This window comes from Megascapheus bottae, chromosome 11 (assembly GCF_031878675.1).
Source record: "Megascapheus bottae isolate mThoBot1 chromosome 11, mThoBot2.hap1, whole genome shotgun sequence".
Classification (NCBI taxonomy): Eukaryota; Metazoa; Chordata; class Mammalia; order Rodentia; family Geomyidae; genus Megascapheus; species Megascapheus bottae.
The window spans coordinates 20,421,416-20,444,551 of record NC_143519.1 but is presented as its reverse complement, the minus strand read 5'-3'; positions in this window follow the sequence as shown (position 1 = coordinate 20,444,551).

The window sequence follows — 23,136 nt, the reverse complement described above, 5'->3', positions numbered from 1 at the left end:
TAAATGAGTTTTAATTCCTACATAATCAGTTTTTTAATCTTTTCTTTTATTACCCCTGAATCAGAGGATTTTCACTGCTCATAAGTAAGTAGGATATCTCCTAAGGAGTTTATTATCTCAGTTTTACATATAAAACATTGAGCATCAATTTTGAAAAATTTTGTAGTCCAACTGTAATAGCTTTTGTTATCATCATCTCTAGTTGAAAAGAGGAAAAAACAAATTCAGGAAGGTTGTATGTCTTGTCCAAATCCAGACAGCTAGTTGTTAGATAAAATAACGAGGCTGAAATAAATGGAGCTGCCTCAACATGCCACATTCTTGGCATTTTACCATTCTACCTTCCAATGTCAAAATCAAATAGTTTAGTTTTAAATGAAGGAAAAAATTCAGTTATCCAAAAATAAACCTGACAGATTGAAAAACTAGTTTTTCATTGGGGGTTTTATTAAAATGAAAATTGTAGGAGTATTGATCACAAATATGAATGAAAAGCTTTGTAATTTGACATACAGACTAGAAATGTAGCTCAGTGATAGAATGTTTGTCTAAGGTTTTCAATTTAACTCCAGACAGATAGACGGACAGACAGACAGACAGAATAGTTCTGGCCAATTGTGGTGGTGCATGCCTTAATCCTAGCACTCAGGAGCCTGAAGTAGGAGGATCACAAATTCATGGCCAGTCTACACCATTTGTTATGTGAAGCTGGTCTAAGGCACATAGCAAAATCAAAAAAACAAAGCAAAACAACATCAACAGCTAAACAACAAAGCATTAGATCAACAAAGGATTAGATCAACTTTAAGGTTACTACCCATGCTTGAGATTGTGGACTTTATAAAATTCAAAGTCAGTCAGGTGCCAGAGCTCATGCTTGTAATCTCTACATGAAAGGATGCAACTGATATTGCAGTTCAGAGTCAACCAGGACACACACGTAAGACTTAGTCTCAACCAGTAACTTGGTACAGTAATGGGTTCCTATGAGAAACTGAAACTGGCAGAACCATGGTTCTGTACATCACATTTACAACTATTTTTTCAAAGGAAAATAGAACAAAGAGAGCTGGCTGCATGATTCAAGTATAGAGCACTCACGTACAAAGTAAGAGAACTAAAGTCAGGCACTAGTAGCTCATACCTAAAGTCCTAACTACTCAGGAGGCTGAGATCTGAAAATCATATTCACAGCCATTCCAGGCAGAAAAGTCCCCATGAGACTCATCTCCAATTAACCACCAGAAAACCAAAAATGGGGCTGTGGTTCAATGTGATAGAGCATTAGCCTTAAGTAAAAAAAATGCTCAGAGACAATGCCCACCCCCTCAGTATTGACAAAAAAAAAAGTAGGAGACTTTAAGTTCAAAGTTCATCATCACCATGAAACCAAAAAATAAATAAGGGCAGGGAGTTTGGCCTAGTGGTAGAGTGCTTGCCTAGCATACATGAAGACCCGGTTTCGATTCCTTGGTACCACATACATAGAAAAAAGCTGGAAGTGGTGCTGTGGCTCAAGAGCTCTAGCCTTAAGAAAATCCAAGGACAGTGCACAGGCCTTGAACTCAAGTCCAGGACTAGCTAAATAAATAAATAAATATATAAAATTCTGTCTTTTAAATCAAATTACTCATACTACTTGAACAATATAAGCATGGTTTTATGCCTATAAGTTTTTCTTTGATTAAACAATTTATCAACATTGATTTTTACATCATATTTCAAATGACATATAACAAACAAGTATTCAAGAAAGGAATCTCCATATAAAATCACTGGCACATTGATTTTAAAACATAATTAAAATTAGGCGGAGGGTTTGTATGTCATAGATACATATTAATCTATGTAATAAAACATATCTATAGAGTCATAAATTTTTATGTCTATGTAGTTGTGTTTATATTTCCAATACCATGTCCATAGCATTGGGTACGCAAATATAGAGTCCTCGTACTTGTACTGAATGGATCTAATAAACTAATATTAAGGCTACCATGCACCTTTTGTTCCTTTGGTCTTGACTTGTCTCACTCAACATGATTCACTCTAGATTCATCCATTTCCCTGCAAATGCCATTATTTTTTCTTGACTATTGGCTATGTAGAATTCCATTGTATATATATTCCACATTTTCTATATCCATTCATCTGCAGTAGGGCGTCTGGATTGTTTCTATAGCCAGGCTATTGTGAATAGTGCAGAGATGAACATAGCTGAGCAGATGTCCTTATTATGTCTTGGGTTATGAAGTTCAGGGTAGATGCCCTGGCGGGATCGTGGGGAAGGTCAGTTTTCAGTTCTTTAAGAAACCTCTACACTGCTTTCCAGAGTGGCTGAACTAGCTTAAAATCCCACCAGAAGTGCAGTAGGGTTCCTTTCTCTCCATAAACCATACCAGCATCTGCTATTGTCTGAGTTGAAAATCTTGTATGCCTATAAGTTTTTTAGTGTGTATTATTAAAATTCTGATTATTTTCTTAAGAAGTTATTTCTTATAACGGCCTTATAAATGGCTTTTATTGTTATTTTGTTAACAGACATTGGGTTTAAATGAAAATAGAGAAAATGTAAATTTGACAAGAAAGGGAAGTAAATTGGCATATCTGTGTTTTCTAAAAGACATAAGGCCCCAATACCTGATCCTTTTGGTTTTTGCCATTATCTTTTAAAAATTACATATTACTAGCTGGGCGTAATGGCTTACACTGTAATTCTAGCTACTCGGGAAGCTGAAATCTGAGGATGAAGGTTCAAGCCAGCCAAGGCACAAAAAGACCTGAGACTCTTATCTCCAATTAGCCTCTAGAAAACAGGAAGTGGTCAAAAAAAAAAAAAAGAAAACAAGAAGTGGTGCTTGGCTTGAGGGTAGGATGGTAACCTTGAGCTGAAGAGTTTAGGGACACTGCCCAGGCCCAGAGGTAGGGTGGTAGCCTTGAGCTGAATAGTTCAGGGACAACGTCCAGGCAAAGGTCAAACCCCATGATCCACCAAAAAAATAATAAATTATATATTACTAAACATTGGTGATGCTATTTCTATGAAGTATTAGTCCAATAGGCAAAGGAAATTGTATATGACATTTCTCCATTAATGACCTGATAATCTTTAACTTATACTTTTATTTTTAATCTATATGTCTTTATATTTAAAGTATGTTTTTTTTTCAGACAGTGTCTACTTAGGTCTTTACTTTAGATCCATTCTGAAAATTGGTCTTTTAATTGGTACATTTGAAGAATTTAATATTTAAAATGAATTTTAAAGATACAATCTACCCAAACTCACCCAAAATAAAAGAGACAATCTGAGTAAAATTATATCCAAGAAATTAATAATCTTACAAACAAATTAACACATGGTCCAAATGGATTCTACTGGTAAATTCTACCAAATGTTTAAGGAATAGATTTTATTAAATAACTATAATTTTGTTCATAAGATAAAAGGTTAGGCTCTTTCTTAACTCATTTTATGAGGCCAGCATTAAATTCAAAAATGAAAGAAAAGCAAAGAAAATTAAAAGCTACAGACTAATATCTCTCAGACATTTATTGCTTTAATTTGGGGTTTTCTCAGTCATTATTGCTTCACAAGTTGTTTTAGTGCCTTTCTTTCTTTTCATATATATTTTTTTAATTTGGGGGCATGAGGTTTGAACTCTAGGCCAGTGTGCTGTCCCTGAGCTCTTGAGCTCAAGGCTACCGCTCTACTCCTTGAGTAGTCACAGGACCACTTCCCATTGTCTAGTGATTAATTGGAGACAAGAGTCTCATGTTCTTTAGTGCCTGTGCTGGCTTTGAACTGTGATCCTCAGAGCTCTGCCTCCTGAGTAGCTAGGATTACAGGCATGAACCACCAGGCCAGCAAGTTGGAAATTCTTCCTTCAGCCATATCCAATCTACTTACAAACCTCTTAAAGACTCATTATGATGTTTTTGTTTCTAGAGTTTCTGTTTGTTATTTGTTTTTCTTATATGTTATCTACTTTTCCCCTAGCATTCTAAGTGTATCATTCACCATTACTTTAAATTTTCCATCTGATCATTCCAGCATCTCAGCTTTACATAAGTTTGATGTTGATCCTTTCTCTGTCTTTCCAAACTGCCTCAAATCCAAATGGATTCATGTTTTCTTTTCTTTGTTTATTTTTTTAAACTACACATAATATACCAGGTAAAAGGAACTCTGGTCAATAGACCATTTAGAAATGTGGCGGTAAAGTGTGAAGGGAGTGTTTTGAAAGTTCTTATTTAAATTGGGGTTCCAGTACCAAAGTGACCAGCAACCTTACCCTAGCAGGAAATGAAGTGGAGTTGGACATGGGTGCTGAGTGTGCCTTTAACAGGATACTTCTTTTACTTTGAAGGTGGCTTATTGCCTAGTTATCCAACTTGAAACCAGGCGGTCCTTCAGATGGGAAAACTGTTTATGTTGGCAGCTGCCCTGTGGCTCTTGGCTGACTCATGTCCAATTTCTGCCTACTGACCATCACTGGACTGGGAGCCCAGTCTAGTGCTCCCTCCAGCAAACTAGGGGAAAATGACCGTAGGAAAAGTCCCTAGTTTTTCATATGGGTGGCACAAATCCCTACTAGGAAATGGGATCAAACCATTTGACATATAAATCCTCAGCAAGGAGGGTATAAAGAGTCAAGAAAGTTAGGCAGAGAGAGAAACAGAGAGAACAAGACATAGCAACTAGTAGTAAATATAAAGGAATACAATGGAATTACTTTATGTTCTTTTAAGCAGATACCTGAACTTAGAGAAAGCAAAGAGAATGCCTTTAAATGTTTATCTTTCACCACCACACTGAGACATTTAGGTATGATATAAAAACTAGAAAATACGTCAAAGGTGACTGTGTCTTGCTTCTGATATAAGAAAATTGAGCTTGTATTAAAAAAGATGAAATCATAAGACTTCATTACAATTCACACATTTGTGTCTCAAATCATATTTTACATGGAAAGATTGTTGTAGTGTGAGCAGAAGAGATGGACTGACACGTTTGTGAAGCAGGAGATTGTGATGGAAAGCTGGAACATAGTGGTAAGGAAACACAACAAGGAGTGCATGGTCCTCCCGTGAGGGGGAGGGATTTGGTTAATACGAGTTTGGTGTCTTCAGGGGAAAGCAATAATACCTATTAATGGTCGTTTTGCGGGGGTTGCTTTTGATTTTGTTTTGGCCAGTCATGGGGCTTGAGCTCAGGGCCTGAGCACTGTCCTTGGGGTTTTCTCAAGGCTACAGCTCTACCACTTGAGCCTCAGCACCACTTCCAGCTTTTTTTTTTTTTTTTAAGAATCAAATTCGGGTCTTTGTGAATGCTAGGCAAGCACTACCACTAGGCCAAACTCCAGCATAGCTATTACTTTTCATATCTTGTATAAGAGTTCCCTGTAATTATGAAAGTATAGGATTAGCAGAGAGCTAAAATGGTACAAGGATCATGGGCCACATGGACAGTGATTTCAAGAAGAAAAAAAGAAGTGCCCTAACCATTTGCATCTTAAGATGGGCAGTCAATGTACATCAAGTATTTCTTATTAGTTATAGCACAGAGATGATGCTACTTTGAACTTCAGCATCTTGGATAGGAATGATGAATCCATGTCCTCACTATGAATGATATCGGTATCAAGACATATATCATTTGAGATGTGAGACTAGGTATCCTTTTCAGTGGTTTTAAATGGCTACTCAGGTTTATGTAGCTTCACCATCTGTCATGTTTAGTTGGAACAATGGTTTCCCAGCACTTATAAACTAATAGTAATAAAGCCAGCAATGGAGCTAGGGATACAGCTCAGTGGTAGATATACAAGGCCATATGCTTTATTCCTAGCAACACACACACACACATACACACACAGATCAACAGTGTACAGATGCACTCGACAGTGTTTTGTTTTCAATGGAAGTTTAAATTCAAATATGTCTCTTATCATATAAGCTGCTGCTTGGTGTGTGTGAGACAATCTATGGTTAATGAATACCAGAGGAATGTCTTCAGTCTGGCCTCCAGCTTTTATGAGATGGGTTAAAGACTAAAAATTTATAAGCAATAAGTTATGAGTTGGAACAAACTGAAAAACTTTTGGAATTTGAAAAAGGAGTTAAGTCATTTATTTGAGTCCTAACTGGTAAGAAAAAAATAGTCTATCAAATGTTTCAAGAGATGCGCATCATGGAGTGTCATGAGCAAACTGTATGCTTTGATTATTATAAATGATATCTGTGATGCTGAGGTAGGTTATCTGAGCAAAGTCTTTGTGACCTCTGTGTGTGTTCAGATGAGTGAACTTGATATGTACATTGAGAAGCAAGAGATTCCCAAGATTTTTCTGCCTTGCATTGGTAAATTATAGGTAATAGCCTATAAGTTACAACAAATATAAAGATGGACTATTTTATTGATTGGAGAATTAGACAGTTTCCTGAATTTAGCAAAGTATCTTCTTTCTTGGATCCTGTCCTTTATTAGGACCCTTCTGGAAAGCTCTTTGAGTTATAGTGGTTATCGGTGTCATTCTTATTGTCTATTAGTTCCCATTTCTTTCAATAAATGAGTCTCAGAGGCCTTTGCAGGTAAGATAGGAGCTTGGAGAAGAGGGGCTGATATCCTCCATCTGTTACCTGACAGAGAACTGAGGACAGGGGAAGCCCTACTCTGCCAAAGGTTGATGCCATCTTGTCTTAGGAGGCTTTGGTAGTTGTGCTAAGCTTGCAGGATGCTATTTCCCTGATCCACAACTTGGTATAAAGGGTCATTAGCTGCAGAGTCTCCATTTCCAAGAATCACAGTCAATTTTTTTAATTCTTTATTGCCAGTCGTAAGGCTTGAACCCAGGGCATGGGCACTGTCCCTGAACTCTTTTGCCCAAGTCTAGCACTCTACCATTTTGAACCACTGTTTCACTTTCTGTTTTCTGTGTCTAAATGACAATAAGAGTCTCACAGACTTTCCTGCCCAGGTTGGCTTTGAACTGCAATCTTCATATTTCAGCCTCCTGAGTAGCTAGTAGCTAGTATTACAGGCACGATTCACAAGCACCTGGCTCAGGCAATTGTTTGAAAGTGTATAATACAAAATAAGGTGAGATGATATTTAGCTTTTGGAAGTCCTGGAGTAAGTAATCAGGATCACCAATGGTCCAGAGAATACTAAAGGATGCTAAAGCAACTATCATACAGGAGTTTTTGGTTGTTGATTTTTGATACTGGTACTGGGGCTTGAACTCAGAGCCTAGGTACTTTGCCTGAGCTTTTGTACTCAAAGCTAGTGTTCTACCACTTGATCCACAGCTCCACTATTGGTTTTTTGACTGTTAATTGGAGATAAGAGTGTCACAGACTTCCCTGGCCAGGCTGGCTTCAAACCATGATCCTGAGTAACAAGAATTACAGGTGTAAGTCACAGGTTTATTTTTTTTAAAGGAAATCACAAAGGTACCAGTTAATACGGTTAGGATTATCATTTAGAAAATCTTGCCACCATAACCAATGTGTCTTTTCAGACATTGGAAGTATGCTATTGCCAACAGTCAGCTGAAATAGGTGCTGAGCCAGCATGGTAGCCTGTTTTTCTTTAATTTTTATTTTTAAATGTTATTAGAAAGGTGATGTATGGGTGGGGGTTCCAGTTACATAAGTCAGGTAATGACTACATTTCTTTTTAGACAGTTACCCCTGGGTGACATTCATAAGAGCAAAAATATTCAGTGGTTATTGATAAAAAGACAATTAGCAATTTCAGTATCAAGGCAGAGAAACTTAGCAGATGATATCAAGACTCTAGTAATCAATCATTAAGTGCCCTTTATGATTCTCAGTCATGTAAATAGGAAAATGTGGGATACTAAAATGGAGAAGCAATAGGAATAAGCACTATTCATCAATTAAACTTTATGCTATAACTTTTTATACCTGAAGACATGCTTTAACTTACATTGGGGCCATATTCACTATCACTACTGGGGGCTTATAGGTCTTGTGTTATCAGCTCAATTTGAGGTGTACCAAACTTACTTCAATTTTATTGTTCTTTCTTATTATACATCATAGTAAAGACATGAAATGTGCCGCCATAAGGCTAACAGGTTGGAGGTTTGATCCTTAACTCCCAGATCTGACCATTGAGAGGTACCTGGATCTTAAGGTCTTTGATGTCATTGATGGTTAATCCACTCATGCAGTAATAATTTGATAGTAATATTTGCAAGTAGGACCTGGTTAGAAGACATGTGTCATTGGGAGCATGTTCTGGGGCTCCATCTTGTCCCAGAATGGCCTGCTCACTTGCTTTCTCTTCTTTCCTCCCTCCCTCCCTCGCTGACTCCCTCCCTCCTTCTCTGTCTCTCTCTGTCTCTCTGTCTCTCTGTCTGTCTCTCTCTCTCTCTGTCTCTCTCTCTGTCTCTGTCTCTCTCTGTCTCTCTCTGTCTCTCTCTGTCTCTCTCTCTCTCTCTCTCTCTCTCTCTCTCTCTCTCCCCCCTCTTTTTTTTTCCTGGCCACCATGAGGTGAACAGTCTCTTCCACCATACATTCCCACTGCTATAATGCTCTGCCTCAACTCAGGCCAGAATCCATGAGTCCCATCAACTGTGAACTGGGACTGAACTTTTGAAACTAAGCAGAAAAAAATCCAATTCCCTTAACTGTTTACTTGGATGTTCATTCACAACCACTTATAACTCACTTACACACTATATCAGAACATCTAGGAGTAATTCAGAATCTTTTCCTGTGGTAGAAATGCCCCCACAAGAATATCAAGCAAAGGTGTAGCCAAATCCTTCCTCCTTTTATAGAGGAAGTCTTCTTAAATCTTAGAGATTGAGTCTCAGTCTTTCAATAAACTTGGTAGCTGTGAAAACTACAAACTACCTCTTTTTTCCTACACCTTAGGTGGGCCAGGAGGGCTAGAGGAGACTAGACTTGTGTGTCCTCTTCCCAGGATTGCTCCTGCTCTGACAAAACCCCAATAGGTTTGGCTCTGGTTCAAAGAGTTTCTGGTGCCATTTACTTCCCTTTCAGAGCCTGCCTGAAGAGCAGCATGCTCTGGTGTTTCAAAATAGTTACTTTTTCTTCTCCCTGCAGGAAGCCAGAAGGGATTTTTCTTTGATATTCACTGGGAGAATCTGGTTGAGCTCCAGGAGGTAAAACCCACAGTAGTGTGGGGTCTTCCTATGACCAGACCCTTCCTGAGTTTTTAATTCCCAGATGTGTCCACATTTAGTATCCTAAAATTGTCAATTACAGTTCATGTTTTCCTTTCATTGCTAGCTTCCTGAGAGGTTTATGTGTGTGTGGGTTTCTGCCCCATAAATAGTGTCTGTACAATTTTGAGGTGGTGGTTTGTCCCTATACATTTTTTTTCTCTTTCCACTCATGCATACATAGGGAATTGATTAACATAGAAGTTTACCAACTAATCTATCTCCTCACAGTTACTTATTTTGTGATGAGAAGATTTAAGAGCTGGGTATGGTGGCTCATTCCTGTAATACTAGCTACTCAGGAGGCTGAGATCTGAGGATCGTAGTTCAAAGCCAGCCTATGCACTAAAGTCTGTGAGTCTGTGTTTCCAGTTAAATACTTGGAACACAAAAAGCCTGTTTGTTATGTACATGTTAGTGGCCATAATGCTGTCTACCTGCCTTTTGCTTTTATTTGATAAGTATGTGCTTAGCATGATCAACTTCAGGAATAGTTCAAGTCTAGTAAATAGACAAGAAATTTTGTATAACTAGAGATTATAGGACAGGCCTCTCTAGAGTCTTGGTCTAACTCTTTGTAATAAAATGTTAGTTAAAGATCCACTTTGGATTTCATTTTGTCCTGAGAAACTTGAGTATTTCAGGTGCAGTGCAATTTTGTCTGAAAAAAATATAGAAAATTAACTCAGATCTACACAATACATCCTTACTATAGCAAAATAGTATTACACAGAGAAGAGGCTGGGTGACAGTGGCTCATGTCTGTAATCCTAGTGACTCAGGAGGTTGAGATCTGAGGATTGAAGTTTGAAGCAAGCCCCCAGCCCAGGCACGAAAGGTCATGAGACTTTTATCTCCAATTAAGCACCAGAAAACTGAAAGTGGAACTGTGGCTCAAGTGGTAGAGGGCTAGCCTTGAGGCCTTGAGCTGAAGAGCTTAGGAACAGTGCATAGGCCCAAAAGCAGAGCATTTGTGTTTTTCTTTTTTTTTTACCCACACAAAGAAATGAATAAATAGCCAGGTGTGGTGGCTTATGCCTATAATCCTAGCTATTCAGGAGGCTGAGATCTGAGGATTGCAGTTCAAAGCCAGCCCAGGCACTAAAGACTTAGACTCTTAACTCCAATTAACCACCAGAAAACCAGAAGTGGCCCAGTGGCTCGAGGAGAGGGTAGTAGCCTTGAGCTGAAGAGCTCGGGGACAATGCCCAGGTCCAGAGTTCAAGTCCCATGCCCAACAACAACAACAAAAAGAAATGTACGAGTAGATTATATAGATACAAGGTACCTATACAAATAAATATGAGTTGGTACTTTTCTGTATGTAACCAGAAGGTCAGAAAATATTAGATTCAAATAAAACATGAAAGAAAAAAATTTTCTCTCATGATCTCATCATAATCTCTTTTAACTGAGAAGGAAATTATAGAAAATAAATGCAGCAATGAAGGAACAAGACCTGAGCTCTCTAAATTCCAGGATAACCCCATCTTCTCTCTCTCTCTCTCTCTCTCTCTCTCTCTCTCTCTCTCTCTCTCTCTCTCTCTCTCTCTCTCTCTCTCTCTCTCTCTCTCTCTTTCCCTCCCTTTCTCCCTCCCCCCCTCTCTCTCATACCCAGCTTCCAAATTAGGTGTCTCCCTTTCTTCACACTGCCATGAAGTGACATGCATTTATGCATTTCCTACTTGCATACATTCTAGCTCACAGAAGTTCATATGAAAATAGCCTAGTGGATATGAAGGAGAGGTGGCGGGGTGTAGACAAGATCCATTAGATCTTTATGCCCAGTGCTGAAGATGAGAAAACAGGAAAACAAAGCACAGGACAATGTCAAGGAACCAAAGTGCTGCTCCTGCTACCTCAGCATATCTCAGTGAGCTGAGGTGTATGGCATGAAGTTCAGTGCTGGTATTCACTACACCCTAAATTCAATCCCCAAAGCCATAAAAAGAAAAGAAAAGCAGAGACAGGAAGGCAGATAGACAGACAGACAGAGTGAAGAGACAGAGTCAGACAGGAAAGGGTTTCTCAAAATTTCTCGCAAGAACCAGAAATCTTCATGGAAAGAACAGCTCAGCTGGCCATCAGTCCTAAAGCCCATGTTGCACAGAGAGAAAATAAATAAAGGGCTCAAACGCATGTTTTATGTAGACTTAAAACATCCATTAAAACTACTGAAAATCGGGGCTGGGAGTTTGGCCTAGTGGTTAAAGTGCTTGCCTAGCATGCACAAAGACCCGGGTTCGATTCCTCGGTACCACATACATGCAAAAAAAAGCCGGAAGTGATGCTGAGGCTCAGGTGGTAGAGCTCTAGCCTTGAGAAAGTCCAAGGACAGTGCTCAGGCCCTGAACTCAGGCCCAGGACTGGCAAAAAAAAAAAAAAAAAAAAACTACTGAAAATCGTCAATGTTAATAAATTCTTTAGAAAAAATAAAAAAAACTACTGAAAATCCATTCATTATCTAAATGTAGAAAATGAGAGGGAAAGCTCCATGATCAACAGTTTGTCCATAAAGCCCTGCCTCAGGCCCTAGAAAGATAGATTCATCCCAGGCTTCCTCTAATATCAGGTCCCTAGAAAGAAAAAGCCACTTAAACCAAAACAAAATGAAAACATCTCCTTGAATGTGTTCCTCTGAAAACATCATCCAATCTTAGTGTTTGTTTCATGTCTCTGAAGGCTGGTATCATTCCTTGTACTTCAGTATTAAAGTTAGTACTTACTAAAGATGATGGCATACATTTTTAGAGATTATCAAAGTCCTCAAATAACCCAAGATAATTTAAACCCACGTCTTCTGATTTTTATACAATCAGAGTTATCATCAGAATGACTTAAAACTCTTCTTTAAGAAAAAAGAAGAAAGAAAGAAAAAAGTTTAAGCCTGGATCTAGTGGCTCAAACCTGCAATTGTAGCTACTTAGGAGGCTGAGACTGGAAGATTATGGTTGGAAACCAGTAAACCAGGAAAGTCTGTGAGATTCCTGTCTCCATTACACTACAAAGAAAGAAGGAAGGAAGGAAGGAAGGAAGGAAGGAAGGAAGGAAGGAAGGAAGGAAGGAAGCAAGGAAGGAAGGAAGGAAGGAAGGATGGGAGAGCAAGCAGGAAGTAGAGCTGTGGCCCAAGAGGTAGTGTGGGACCCTTGAGCAAAAGAAGCTCCCAAGACCTAGGCCCCGAGTTCACACACACACACACACACACACACACACACACACACACACACACGAGTTTAAACTTCAAGTTCATTTTCAATAGACACTGTTTTTCCACCCGAAGAATGAACTGTAGTCAGGTGCTAATGGTCCACATGTTATTCCTAGCTACTTAGGAGCTGAGATCTGAGGATTGAAGTGTGAAGCCAACCCAGGTATTAAATCTGTGAGAGTCTTATCTCCAATAAACTACTCAGAAAACGCTATAAGTGAAGTGGTAGAGCACTAAACCTTGAGAAAAAAGAAACCCAGGGATAGCACGCAGGCTTTTAATTCAAGGCCCAGGACTTACACACACACACACACACACACACACACACACACACTTACTATAATTCCACTTCAAATTACTTTATATTATTAAATTTCCATTTCTTCTTTTGTATTGAAAAGAATGATTATGTGAGAATTCAACCATTTAGTAAATGTGCTTTGAAATTGCAGGTAGAATTGAAAATTGTGAGGCTAGCTCTCAGGTTATTGAGGTAGAACTCAGGTTAGTAACTTGGGTTTCATAGCAATGTCAAAGAGGGGGTAAAAGAGGAAGAGGAAGGAGAGGAAAAGGAAAGAAGAGAAGGAAAAGGAAGAAGAAAAAAGAAAAAGAAGGAATAAAGTGAGGAAATAAGTAAGTGAGGGAGGGAGAGAGAGAAGAAGGGAAGTAAAGAAGATAGATTAATTTCTCAAGCCATAAACATCTACCAAAAACCTTATTATCAAAGCATTGATTTTCCTGAAGAAATATTTCAGGTTTGAAGGCGCCATTCACAATTAAGAAACTAATAAAATAATGGCAAACTTTTTTCTTTGTATTCAGTAACTCTCGGACATTATTACATTTTCGCTGATAATGTATTTCCTCAGAATTCTAATATTGCTCATCACAATAAGGCATCTTTTTCCTAAGTACTTTTCCATACAATGTATTAGTACCCTACCCTTGTAAAACAAGATAATGTCCTTTTCCTTAGTTCATAAACAAGAAAATACAAAACCAAAGCACATCAAAAGAGCATAATAGAGGAACAGCAATGATACTAATATACAATTTTATTAGTGATACAGAAAATACATTTTTTAAAGTTTTGGCAATACAATTGAAGAAACCCACTACTATGCCTAAGTCCCCCTGATTGTACTTTGTAAATGTGTACATGCTTTTCTACTTTGCCATTGATGAAAGCGTATCTGAGAATGTGCTGTATAAGGATGCCCTCAGACTTTACCAAAATATCAGAAAAATCATAAAGAGCAGGTTGCCGTTCATCCCTCTCACCAGCACACCACAAGGGGGAAAAAAATCCCAGAAAGATTCTAAGTACCCAGCTCTGGCCATAGAGCTGTTTGATTGCTTAAGCCGGGTGGTCAGACAATAGGACCAGAAAGAATGGCTGCTTCCTTCCTTCCTGTTGAGTGTTCTGCCTGAGTGAGCAAACTCAATAGCACTTTGCTTCACAGCAACACTAGGCCCTAGCATGAGGGAAAATCAACAAAGAGCCATTCTAGGGCATTTCCAACCCCACCTAAGCCAAGCCACTGAGCTATGGAACCAGGGGAAAAGTGGGCCTGGTTCAAGCATTCCTGAGAGTGTACATGAAAGTACACAACCATCCAGGTTATTATTTATATCAAGGCCTGCTCTTTATGCTGTTCCATCAATTTGAAACTGTCTAATTTAAGGATCATTTTCTAATTTTCTAATTTACTCCTCTAAAAAGATTTTGAAACTTTCTTAAAATCTGGTTATTTTGGCGTGACAACTATTTTGGCATGACAATTAAGTCAAAATTGATATGGACAACTGTGATTATATTCACTGCATAAACATGATAAATAACATTCCAGTAAATCACACGTCTTCCCTTCAGTGGCTTTTAGATGAGAGTTGAGGAGATAAACCCATTTAACCAATCTGACAGTTACAAATGGAAACCAGAAAAGGAGTGAAAGTCATTCAATACACGATTAAAATGATATTGTTAGTAGAAATATTTGCATGTGTATGGAGACTGTTATTTTAAGTGTCTTGAATATCACCTTAAATTTATATACAAGATAAAGAATATTAAGTATTATTCATTTTATGTTTATTTCAATTTGATTTACCTAAACTATAATTTGGGTATATATTCAGAGAGACTATTATTTAAATATATATAAATACATATGTATATATATGCATATATGTATCTTCAAACTGATCGTCAAAAACTAAATATTATCTTACACAATAATGTCCCTCCTCTACATTATATGTGAAGCATGCATAGAACAAATCTGTCCAATTTGATTTATACAACAAATCAACCTAGAATTCTTCTGTGGAAGTTTCTCTAAGATGCCAACATAATCCTGGAAACATATGAATATGATGCTTGTCGTTTCTTAGTTATATTGAAGGGAATATAGACCTAAAAATGGTAGAGTATTTTAGAAGGCCTGACATATGGAACAAGCTCTTAACAAGCAGCAAACTGTCTACATATGTTATTAAGAGAGACTCAAAGTATTCAAAGAACTTGACCTGCCATTGTTGGTTGGAAGGTGGAAGAGGCCTTTTGAGGCATTTTGATGAAATGTGTGTGGTCTAAATCAGTTCTGACCAAGACCAGAGCCAACAAAGAAACAGATCTTAGCCCTCCAAGTTCAAGGAACAGGAATGTGCCAACAACTCAGATAACCTGAAAGGGGACTCTCCGCTTATCTCCAGATGGTGCAGCCCAGCAAACAGCTTTGATTTGGGCCTTTTCTGAGACCTTGAACATTGGTGATAGTTGAGCACACTGAGACTTCTGCTACATAAGACTGAAGAAATAAATAGCCATTCTTTAAGCTGTTATAATTGTGGGAAACTATCACAGCAACTATTAAAAAAAAGCGTATCACCCTTGTTCTTTCTGGGCTTAATTCTCTTAATTGCACCAATGAATTTGAAAATGTATTTTGATGACTTTTTCTGTTCATGTAGTAACATAGTTTCTATCATGGTGATAACCATGTTTGATTGGCTATGGCAACTAAATTGAAATGAATTTATACTTGGAAATTTCACAATCAGAATTCGGCATCACTGTTATTATAGAGAGGTATTACAACACATTACAACTCTCATAGGTTAACACTTTTATTCAAATGGACTTAAATGAAATAAATCTTGTATTCAAAGGTGAAGTTAACTGATAAAGAGTCTTTACTACATGTAAAGGCAATATGTTTCATTTTTCAGTATGAAAATTCCTCTTTATGCATTCTATGGTACAATGATTTACATATGAATTAATTGCACGCTGTATTTTAGTCAGGAGAATGAACAGAGGCAATGAGTAAGAAAAATGAGCTCTAATTAGTAATAAAATTTCCTAACAGGCAGAAGCTAGATGCAGTTTCTCTTCATTTAAACTGTAAAGCATTCCCTTTGAGTAGTTATTACTGTTAGAGACCTTCCCAGGGCAGCTCAGAGGCGTAACAGGACTCCCCCAGGCTCACTCTGCTGGAGCTGGGATTTGAGCCAAGACAACCTGACAACAGAATCTTCAGATCTTTTGCTTTTTTTTTTTTTTTTAGCAATATAAAATATGATTTGAACCTAGAGTTGGAGCTCAATAGTAGAGTGCCAGTTTAGCATATAGAAGGCCTTTGGTTTGATCACCACAAAATAAAGAAGTACATAAAATTCCTTTTTTTTGGTCAGTCATAGGCCTTGGACTCTGGGCTTGGGCATTGTCCCTGAGCTCTTCAGCACAAGGCTACGGCCCTATCCCTTGAGCCTCAGTGCCACTTCGGTTTTTCTAGTGGTTAATTGGAGATAAGAGCCACGCAGTCTTTAGTGCATGGGCTGGCTTTGAACTGTGATCCTTGGATCTCAGCCTCCTGAATAGCTAGGATTACAAGTGTGAACCACCATGCCTGCCTAAAATGACTCTATTCATTCATTCATTCATTCATTCATTCATTTATTTATTGCCAGTCCTGGGCTTGGGCTCAGGGCCTGAGCACTGTCCTTGGACTTTCTCAAGGCTAGCACTCTACCACTTGAGCCTCAGCACCACTTCCGGCTTTTTTCTATGTATGTGGTACCGAGGAATCGAACCTGGGTCTTCGTGCATGCTAAACAAGCACTTTAACCACTAGGCCAAACTCCTGGCCCAGAAAAAATGACTTTATTTTTAAAAGATTTTGAACAAATATAAGAATTGACAATAGACCAGAATGTTTCTTTGCTTGGTTGATTTTTCAAAACAAATAAAAGTGACTTAGTTCATTCCATGCCGATGAAATGAATATCCAACACTGGTAGTTTATTTAAAAAAACAAAACAAAACTGTGATGCTGGGGAAGTTCAAGATAAGAGGTCTTGCATCTTGCAGGTACTTTATCGTGTATTACCTTAAGGTAGAAAACAAAAGGGAAGAAACTATAAGCAAGCAAGGGGAAGAAAACTCAATTTTATAATCCATTCTCTCAAAAATGACCCCACTCAGGAATCCATTCTTGATGATGGGGGCTCATGACCTAATTACCACTGAAATATATTTCCCTTAGCACTGTAGACTAAATTTCCAACACAACATCTTTGAGGGACAAAGAATTAACAGTGCATATGTCACTTGATGACGTATTACCACCAAATACGTCTGTGTAGTTCATACAAGTAAGGATATTATCATATGTAACTCTAACATGAACAGTGAAGTCAGAAAGTTAAATTTAACATATTATCATTATCAGATCCTCAGACCCCATCCACATTTTTCCATACTAATGTAACCATGTCTTTTCTAAGAAATAGACGCAGCCACACATTGCTTTTTGAGCAACACTCTTTTAATCTCTTTGAGGAAAAGTTTATCCATTTTTGTTTAATATTCTAAACTTTAATATTTCAAGAATTATGGACCAGTCATTTTGTAATAGGTTAGACTCAAGATATATATATATAATATATATGTATATGTGTATATATATATATACTCATGTTCCATGAGTGTATCACAAAGTTGGTGGTAGGTTTTCTGAGCATTCTGTCGAATAGCATACCAGGTATCCGCTTCAATCTCTTGATTCAGGTTGTATCTAACAGGTTCCTTTGCTATCATTTTGTGTTTCATTTCAGTCTCCATTCAATAACTTACCCATTGCTATTATCATTTATGTATCATTTTATATCTATCTTGGTCAGTGAGAGCTAATGTATTCTTACCTGTGTACTTATTTAACAAAGTTAATAGATTTTTTTTCTTTTAGAAATTTACTTGTTTCCCCATACCACATAGCAGGTTAGTAGCTAACTGCAAGGAGACAGTAGATAATGGAATAGAGTGTTATGTAATCACACACAAATGACTTGATTCCAGGTATTGTGACCCACACTATATTCAACTTTTGGGAGTCTAAGGTTGGAGAATTGAGAATATCTTTTTTTTTCTAAAAAATAGATTTTTAAGTTGGAAAGGATAGATAGAAGCCTGCTCCAAATGACAGAGCAAGTGTGAGGCTCTGAATTCTAGGCCCAGTACTGACAAAAAAGATAAACAGAGACAAATGATGAATATATGTATGTATGTGTACGTGTTGTGTGTGTGTGTGTGTGTGTGTGTGTGTGTGTGTGTGTGTGTATATATATTCAACTAGACATCAGAAAATTAGATTTGAAAAAATTATAAACTTATTAGCACTTATGAAATACTCCACTCAAACAAGGTACCAAACATATTTCACAGGTACTCAGAGACATCTCATGTTCAAAAATCAAAAGGCAAAATTTGATCACGATAATGTTACCTCATGATGCATAGATTTGATATGATGTTTACCAAACTCACAACAGCATTTCTTCATAAATATCCTAAAATTCGTATCAAATTTCAAAGGACCCAGAATATGTGTCACAACCTTGAAAAAGAACCAGGGTTCATGCAATTTCTAATTTCATAACCTACTACGAAGCTCAAAAAGTGGCCAGTAAATTTTTTCAACAATGGAAAGGGCTGAGACCACTTAACAAAAAGTTGCAGTGGTTTCTTCAAACTGAGAAAACAGATGCTGGGAAAACTAGATGGCAATGTGAACAAATAAAAACTAAACAAAGACATAAAACAGAAAGGAAAGGAGGGAGGGAGAGAGAGAGGGAGGGAGGGAGATGAAATTGAACCCCTACCATATTATACATGCAAAACTTAATGAACTAAAACTATAAACCTTTGAGAAGAAAATATAGGAGCAGCTGGGAGTGGTGGCTCACACCTGTAATCCTAGCTACTTAGGAGGCTGAGATCTGAGGATCACAGTTCAAAGCCAGTCTGGGCACTAAAACGTCTGTGAGACTCTTTATTTCCAATTAATCACCAAAAAAACCAAAGTGTCACTGTGGCTCAAGGGGTAGGGCTGTAGCCTTGAGCTGAAGAGCTCAGGGACAATACCTAGGCCCAGAGTTCAAGTTCTATGGCCAATAAAACAAAAAAAAGAAAAGAAGAAAGGAATGAAAGAAAGAAAGAGAAAAAGAACGAATGAAGATAGAAAGAAAGAAAGAGAAAGAAAGAAAAAGAAAATATAGGGCTTGTGTGGCTTGAGTTTTGACTTGTTAAATGTTTTCAATTTTCTTCCCATTTTTAATTTTTTAGACAGTCTCTATATATCATAAGCTGGCCTGGAACATGTGATCCTTCTGCCTGAATTGTCTAAGCAGGACCTTCCAAATGGTCTTTGTTGATTTCTTGCTGCCATCTCCAGAGGCGGGGTGCTTTGCTTTGCTTTTTCCTTTCCTTTCTTTAGACTTATGGAGTTTCTTACACTTAGGAGTTTTTTTCTTGTTAATTTGGATTTAGGTTTTATACTGGGGACAGAAAACTCAGCTCTACCTCTGAGCTGCCCCACCTCTTATTCCCCTACACTTAAGTTTTTGTTTATTATTCTGGAATAGAACGACCCATCAACATCTCAACATAGAATCTCAGATAAAATTCATTAGCAGCATGTATTAAATGGATAACAGAATAAATGATAAGATCAGGACCACCCGCTTCCAGCTCTTTCAAATAAAGAAATAAGGGATGGACCCTTAGCTTCTTCAGACAAGGAAAAAATGGATTCCAATGTACCACCCAGGGCAGGCTGAGATGATCAAACAAGGAACACATTTCTTTCAGTGCTTGGTTCCTTTCCCTCCAATCCCCCACCACCCCTGCTGTGCTAGAGATTGATGGAACAGGAACCCCAGGACCTTGCGCAAGCCAGGCAAGAGCTTTACCACTGAGCTATAGCCCAACTCTCTCTTGTTGCTATTGAAAACTATGTTGTCAGGTCATCTGGAGTTTCATCTTTCATCATTGTTTGCTTTCATCCATTATCAATTCCTCGATTTGTTGCACACAGTTCATGTGTTTAAAATGAGCACGTTAAGTATGGTGATTTTTAGGGTGAAAATTGGGAGATGGAGAGTACTAAGTTAGTAAAACTACAGAAAAATGGGAGGAAAGTAACCAACTCTGTTTATATCATTAGTAGCAGTCAATAATCTACTTTTGTTTTTTCTTTGCCAGTCACTCAGGGCCTGGGCACTGTCCTTGAATTTTCTCAAGGCTAGAGCTCTACCACTTGACCCACAGCACCGCTTCTGGCTTTTTCTGGGTATGTGGTACTGGGGAATTGAACCCAGGGCTTTGTGCATGCTAGGCAAAGCCTCAGATTCTGCTTTTTTCTCTTCTTATCTTTTCTTTTCTTTTTTTTGTCAGTCATGAGGCTTGAACTCTGGGCCTAGGTACTGTCTCTGAGCTCTTCAACTCAAAGCTACAGCCCTGCCCCTTGAACCACAGCCCCACTTCTGGTTTTCTAGTGGTTATTTGGAGAAGAGTCTCACAATCTTTACTGCCAGAGCTAGCTTTGAACTGTGGTCCTCAGATCTCAGCCTCTTGAATAGCTAGGATAGTATTCTGCTGTTTTCTTTCTTTTTAAAAAAAAATATTTTTAGAGTTACTTAATCCATTTTAGGAATACATTTGTTATTCTGTCTGTTAGAATTAGCCTAATTTTGGAGATTAAAAAATAGAATTTGAGTTCATGCTGGGCACCTGTGGCTCATCCTGGCTAGTCAGGAGGCTGAGATCTGAGAGGATCAAGATTTGAGGCCAGCCCAAGCAGGAAAGTCTATAAAACACTCATCTCCAATTAATCACCAAAAAGGTAGAGCACTGGCCTTGAGCAAAAAAACTCAGAGACAGCCCAGGCCCTGACTTCAAACCCCAGGATGGACATCTGCACACGCATGTGTGCACATGCGCACGTGCGCGCACACACACACACACACACACACACACACACACACACCCCTCAGCCGTCAAGGACATACCAAGTCACAGAGTCAACCTTTCCTAGGGCAGCTTATAACAAATAGATGAATGTAAACTTAACAATGATCTATGATTTCTGATCTTATTACTTCAGATCTTTGTTCCATGGTTTGTAATATCCTCAATATTCAAGTTTCTTTTGCATATTCTCTCAGAATGTAAAAAGGATTACATCTCATGTTAGTTCCTCTAGGTTGACAACATTTACCCCCATTTACCCCCATTTTCAAAACTGCCTCTAACTGATGAGGAAAATCTTAAAGGTTGGCTCTGGATGAAGTTGGAATTTAATTTTCCTTTAGAAAATGAAATTGATTCACTGGTTAACAAATACATGTTACTAGGGTCATGGTTGTCTCCTACAAGAGTGTTTTGGCACTCCCCCCAATACACTTTTGATTATAAGCTAGACTGCACATATTAAGCATTCACAATGAGATTGTTTTCTGTGTACTACTGTCTACCTAGTTTTAAATATAAGAGCTTATTGTTATTTTGTCTTGCAAATAGAAGATCAGAAATAGTTCATTCAGTTTTTTCTTCTCTAAATTATGACATCAGAGACAAAATAAAACACAAAATGGAACTAAATCAGTTACCATTTGTTGATTACAAAGATTTCTGCTAAGATGGTTTCAATTAAAATACTTTCCTCTAAGCATGTTTTGTTGCCTAAATTCTACCACTAATAGAAAAAGAAATTCCTCTGCCTTTATTTTCTGGAACTATTTATTTAGTATTTTCTTACTATTTCTCTTTCTCCAACCCCCAATTTTTTCCATGACATAATGGACATTTCTTTACTTTTTACTTTCATCTACTTTGAATATCTGTGTATTATTTTTAGGTGATTATCATAACAATGAAAGAATTTCCTTCAAATCCAAATTTCAGCCACCTTATTTACTTGAAATGTGTTGGTACCCAGGAGTTGTGTGTCCTATTTCTTCATATCAGGAAATCTTGGTTAGTTGACTGGCAAGGACATTCAAGATTAAAATTCAAGACAGCTCTTCCCTGAACTTGGCCCCTCCTCTCCAGGGACTTCTTAGTGAAGTCCCTCTTACCCAGAGAAGGAAGCTCATCAACATTAACACACAAATGGGGAATAACAGAGGAGACTGCTTACTAGGAATACAAATTAGGATAGAGTAGCTGAAGAGTCTCAAAAGCCGAAAGTGTCTTCCTAGAAAGGTAAAATGTTCAACTTTCGTCATTTAAAGTGTCTTTAATTTCTTGCCTCTCAGTTATTACCAGTTACCTGCCTCAATCAAGAATTCCCAGATTAAGGAAAGTACTGAGTTTCTTTTCTTTTTTTCTTTTTTCTTTCTTTCTTTCTTTCTTTTTTTTTTTTTTTTTTTTTTGCCAGTCCTGGGCCTTGAATTCAGGGCCTGAGCACTATGGTTTGGCATTCTCAAAGCTAGGGCTCTACCATTTGAGTTATAGCACCATTTCTGGGCTTTTTTCTATGTATGTGGTACCGAGGAATCAACCCAGGTCTTCGTGCATGCTAGGCAAGCACTCTACCACTAGGCCAAGCTCCCAGCCCCCTGAGTTTCTTTTTAAGGTAAAAATGGATAACAGTTAATTATTGGTTCTACTTAAGTGCATGTTTGACAAAAATTACAGCACAGAACCCAAGGCCGTGAATAATTTATTCATAAATTTATTATGTCTTTAAAAAGGTAGTTCACTGTAAAGACTAGTTTTGTTTTGGGGTCACTGAACTGAATACAAATCACTCCTGAGGAAGTGAATTGGGCTGTAATTTTGAGTCTTATGTTCTGTTTGGATCTACCTTATTAGTGGCAATCAAAAGTTTAGCCTTGTCAAAGGCTTTTGTAATAGGATGAAATCATGAACTTGGGGACTGAATGAATTGATGAAATCTATGGGTGTGCAACTGTGTTCCTAGATAGATGATGCTTTGGATGTGCACTAGGGCTGTCAGAAAGTCATACTGCAGGCATAATAACAAGCAATGTGCACTCAAGCTAAAATCGAAATATTTAAGATTGTCTTCTCTGATAGAATCCAGCTCAAAGCAGAAAGACCCTTAGGGTCTCATTATAAAACAATAGGAAAACAGGACAGTCCCTGTTAAGTTAGCTAATAAGAGTCCGTGTTTCTGACCTGGAGATGTGGCTCAGCCACAGAGGGTCTGACTAATAAACAGAAGACTCCCAAGCTCAAACTCCTGTACCATTAAAATAAATAAGGCTTCTACTAGAGCAGCATATTTAAACTTAGACTTAAATGTTTTATTCTTTTGTTGTTGTTTTGTTTTTTCCTGTGCTAGAGATTGGATCTGGGTCCAATCTTACAAATGCTATGCAGGTCCACTACCACTGAACTTC